The sequence below is a fragment of the Triticum aestivum genome, chromosome 7A, assembly GCF_018294505.1.
Source record: "Triticum aestivum cultivar Chinese Spring chromosome 7A, IWGSC CS RefSeq v2.1, whole genome shotgun sequence".
Taxonomy (NCBI): Eukaryota; Viridiplantae; Streptophyta; class Magnoliopsida; order Poales; family Poaceae; genus Triticum; species Triticum aestivum.
Genome location: NC_057812.1, coordinates 253,764,879 through 253,770,520, shown reverse-complemented (window position 1 = coordinate 253,770,520; position 5,642 = coordinate 253,764,879).

Sequence of the window (5,642 nt, the reverse complement as noted above, 5' to 3'; positions counted from 1 at the left end):
ATCTAATCGTAGAGGTGAATATTTGAGTTATGAGTTTGGTCTTCATTTGAAACAATGCGGAATAGTTTCGCAACTGACGCCACCTGGAACACCACATCGTAATGGTGTGTCCGAACGTCATAACTGCACTTTATTAGATATGATGCGATCTATGATGTCTCTTACTGATTTACTGCTATCATTTTGGAGTTATGCTTTAGAGACAGCTACGTTCACGTTAAATAGGGCACCATCGAAATCTGTTGAGACGACACCATATGAACTGTGGTTTGGCAAGAAACCCATGTTGTCGTTTCTTAAAGTTTGGGGCTACGATGCTTATGTGAAAAAGCTTCAACCTGATAAGCTCGAACCCAAATCGGAGAAATGTGTCCTCATAGGATACCCAAAGGAGACTGTTGGGTACACCTTCTATCACAGATCCGAAGGCAAGATATTCGTTGCTAAGAATGGATCCTTTCTAGAGGAGTTTCTCTCGAAAGAAGTGAGTGGGAGGAAAGTAGAACTTGATGAGGTAACTGTACCTTCTCCCTTATTGGAAAGTAGTTCATCACAGAAATCAGTTCCAGTGATTCCTACACCAATTAGTGAGGAAGCTAATGATGATGATCATGAAACTTCTGATCAAGTTACTACCGAACCTCGTAGGTCAACCAGAGTAAGATCCGCACCAGAGTGGTATGGTAATCCTGTTCTGGAGGTCATGTTACTTGACCATGACGAACCTACGAACTATGAGGAAGCGATGATGAGCCGAAATTCCGCACAATGGCTTGAGGCCATGAAATCTGAGATGGGATCCATGTATGAGAACAAAGTGTGGACTTTGGTTGACTTTCCCGATGATCGGCAAGCCATAGAGAATAAATGTATTTTCAAGAAGAAGACTGACGCCGGCGGTAATATTACTGTCTAAAAAGCTCGACTTGTTGCGAAAGGTTTTCGACAAGTTCAAGGATTTAAGGACATATTTACCCCTAAGTGTTTTGGTGATTGATGACAACGCATTTGCGGACTAATCGTGTGCCATGAGTATTCCAGACACTTCTTTGTTAGGCACAAGATTATTGGGTGCCCCTCGAAGACTGATGAAGACGGCGTCTTTTCTACGTTTCTTTTTGGTGGATTTGAGTCGTAGGAAAGCCGTACTATTAAGAGGGGGTCCGCGTTGGAAAGGTTTGGGTGGAATCATCACGTACACATCTCCTTTTTATCCCCTCCTTCTTCCTTGGAGCTTCCTCCGTTTTCCTGCCTCCTGTGACTGGCTGCTGTTGTGGTTGCGGTAGTACTGCTCCTGGATCAACGGTAGTACCGCGCGGTGGCGCGGTAGTACCGCTGTGCCCACGGTAGTACCGCTCCCCTGGAGCCGCACTACCGCTGCCCACCAGGCTAGTGCCGCCCCTTCGCGGTAGTAGGAGCGGATGTAATTTTTTACATCCGCACCTGCCGCGGTAGTACCGCTTTCGCCGTGCGGTAGTACCGCGCTATGCGGTCAGGCAGTAGTACCGCCCCTCGGCAGTACTACTGTGTCGGGTTTTTGCTACTTCCGTTTTTTTGCGGAAGTAGGCACGGAAGTTCCCCTTCCCCATGGCTGGGACTTTTGCCTTGCGGTAGTACCGCATGGGGGGCGCGGTAGTACCGCGCGTGCGGAAGTACCGCTCCCAGCTTTATATCTGTTTCTGTGCTGGGGTTGCGGCAGTACCGTGGGTCGGTACGGTAGTACCGCACTGCCGTGCGGTAGTACCGCTTGGTTGCAAGCAGTAGTACCGCACGGCCTTGCGGTAGTACCGCTGGCCAGGCGCGGTAGTACTGCTGGCCGCGGGCTGGTTGGTGGGTAACGGTTGGATCTTTTCCACACACTATATAAGGGGTCTCCTTCTTCCCCGTTGACTCACCTCTTCCACCATTAAAAGCTCCATTATTGCTCCAAGCTCCATTTTCGCCTGATCTCACTCCCTAGCCAACCAAACTTGTTGATTTGCTCGGGAGTGGTTGAGAAGGCCCCGATCTACACTTCCACCAAGAGATATTTGATTCCCCCTACTAATCCCTTGCGAATCTTGTTACTCTTGGGTGTTTGAGCATCCTAGACGGTTGAGGTCACCGCGAAGCCATAGTCCATTGTGGTGAAGCTTCATGGTGTCGTTGGGAGCCTCCAATTGAGTTGTGGAGATTGCCCCAACCTCGTTTGTAAAGGTTCAGTTGCCGCCTCCAAGGGCACCAATAGTGGAATCACGGCATCTTGCATTGTGTGAGGGCGTGAGGAGATTATGGTGGCCCTAGTGGCTTCTTGGGGAGCATTGTGCCTCCACACCTCTCCAACAGAGACGTACTTCCTCTCAAAGGGAAGGAACTTCAGCAACACATCCTCGTCTCCACCGTCTCCACTCTTGGTTATCTCGTGCCTTTACTTGTGTAGCTTATTTGTTTCATATATCTTGCTTGCTTGTGTTCCTATTCGTGTTGCATCATATAGGTTGCTCATCTAGTTGCATATCTAGACAACCTACTTTGATGCAAAGTTTAAATTGCTAAAGAAAAGCTAAAAACTGTTAGTTGCCTATTCACCCCCCTCTAGTCAACCATATCGATCCTTTCAATTGGTATCAGAGCCTCGTCTCTTTATTAAGGACTTTACCGTCCAAACAGTATGGTTGATACCGTAGACGGTGCGGAGGAACACTCCGGTGTGAATCCTATCTCGTCTACGGGCGATGGGGGAACTTCGGTCTCTCGTGAGGAGTTCAATGTGGCCTTGGAGACATTGAAAACCTCCATGACGACCGAAGTTGAAAGCATGTTTACTAAATTTCTTGAGGGGCTTAAACTATCCACCGCACCGTTGAAAGTGGGTGATCCCGCCATCAAGGTGTCGGATGCTATCCCCGACAAGGGGGAAGCTAGTAGTGAAAAGGCTCCTTCTTCTAGTGGCAAGAATGGCACCGGCATCTTTGCCCATGTGGAACCACCACTTGTTTATGGTGGACCGGTTCCTTCCACTCATTTGAATCATGCCGGTCCTCCCCCTAAGATTGTGAAAAATGAAGATTTTGATTCTTGGGTTTACCGCTTTAAACGTCATTTAAATCATGTGAACACTAACCTTTGGAGAATCATTGAAGAAGGTTTCTATCCACATGAGTCAAGCAACTTCACTCCTCGAGAAGCCGCGGACAATCAATTCAATGAGAATGCTCTCTTCATCATTCAAGATGAAATTCCACCCGAAGACCTACCTCATCTTCGTCCCTTCGCCTTGGCCAAAGATGCATGGCATTGTGTCGTGTCTCTCTACCGGGGAAGTGCAAGCATTCAATGCTCCAACTATGAAGTGGTACAAGATGAGGCCGATGAGTTTGCAATGAAGGAAGATGAAGAACCTCATGAGCTTTATCGGAGAGTAACCAAACTCGCGGTCTCACTACGAGATCACGAGAGCAAGGACATGGATGACAATTGGATCAAGCGTAAATTCCTCAAGGCAATGATGCCCTACCACAAGGCCATGTCCTCCGTCATTCGTCAAAGACCGGACTTCCACACTTTGACCTCAAGCGAAGTGTTGGATGAGTTTGTGGCCATGAACATTTTGGACAAGACCGCCGACAATGCGGTGCTCCATTCTCAACGGGCAAAGAAGCCTAACCTTGCATTGAAGGCCAAGCTCACCGTGGAAGAAGAAGAGGAAGAAGAGGAGAGCAACCCCGATATCATGAACACATGGCACTTGCTTCAAGGCAATTTTGGAGCAAGAAAAACTCGAGGCCCAATTTTAGCAAAAACAACTTGAGTGGCACAAGGGGCAAGCAATGTGTAAGGACTTGCTACAATTGCAGCAACGTGAGTCATTTCGTTGCGGAATGCCTGTATGAGAAGAGGGAAGACAATGGTGGCAAACTCATCCGAAAGGACAAGGCCAAGTCATTCCCCAACAAGAACAACTTCACCAAGAAGACTCCTCCCAAGGCTTTGGTTGTGCAAGAAGAGTGTCAGGACCCCGACTCAATGCCACATCGATCTAGCATGTAACACCTCATATCACTTTGCGGCCTCACGCACGGTATTCCCACGGGTGTCGCCTTACCTTAGCCCGGGACCGTTTGCGCCTTTTGGCACACGTATATGACGGTGTCGCTAGCATCCATATGATAAGGAGCCCGGGCTGACATGGCTAGTCGTAAACCCAAAGTGGCACAGACTTACAGGGACAGGCATTCATGACCCAGCATCGAACGTGTCGGTCATCAGCGAGTGAATCCAGGCTGTAGCACTGGGCTAGCAGGACTCCGGTGAACCGGGCTGTAGCGGGCTAACAGGACTCCGGTATTCATCGCGTGACATTTCCCCGAAGGGACAGACACAGGAACGAAGAAGGACACATGCCGGCCAGCCTAAGTGTTCCGGAGCAGTAGCAAGCTACCATGGCTCGGTGGAAACACTAGGAGACATTTCCCGGTAAGAGAGGCTACTAAAGATAAACAACTAGATGGTCAGATCCCACACATACCAAGCATTTCAATAACATACACACAATATGCTCGATATGTGCAAATACAACATGGCATCACAACATGACTCTACGACTCAAGTAATTTATTCAATAGGCTCCGAGGAGCGAGATATTACAAACATGAGTCTCATGACCCAACATTCAGAGCATACAAATCAAAGCACAAGCGGAAGCTATCATGTCTGGGTACAGACATCTATAACTGAAAAAGGCTGAGAAGCCTGACTATCTACCAGATCCTGCCGAGGGCACAAGATCGTAGCTGAGGTAACAAGCTAAACGTCGAAGTCCACGTGGAACTACTAGTGAGACCGAAGTCTCTCTGCAAAAACATAAAATAGGCAAACGTGAGTACAAATGTACCCAGCAAGACTTACATCAGAACTAACTACATATGCATCATTTTCAACAAGGGGATGGTGGGGTTTAACTGCAGCAAGCCAGCTTTGACTCGGTGGCTATCCTAAACTACGACTGCAAGCGACTCTTTTGAGGTGGCGCACACGAGTCCACATATTCACCATATCAATACACCACTATGGATCCGCTCCCGTCTCCCTACGAGAACGCCATCCATAGCACTCACGCTTATCTTGCGTATTTTAGAGTATCCACTTTCACTTGTCTATGAACTGATATAAGCAACCCAGAAGTCCTTTTCCGCGGACACGGCTATTCGAATAGATGATGTTAACCCTGCAGGGGTGTACTTCTTCATACATGTTTCCACCACTTAGCGTCTGCACACGACATGTGCTCGGCAGACTTCAAGCGAAAGCCGACGTGGGTGTAGACCACGACCTACCTAAACACTCAAGTCTCTAGTCCAGGTTTATCGCCTATTCGGGTTCCATCCATGAGGAGATCCGGCCGGAGTTTCGCTCACAGCCCCAAACGATGTGAACAGGGTTCCCGAGATACCAAACGGGCATCCGGTACACCGTGCCACGTACCTACCGCATCACAGCCCACCCCTACGGTCAGCGCTGTCCACGGCCTCCAGTAAGCTACAAACACCAGAAACTACTTGCAACTCCTGGACAGAGGACTAGGGTGAATAAGAAGTCGAGCGGGGTCATATTTCAGGGCCCAATGCATGGTAGTAGCTGAATCATGGATCACAAACACAGAA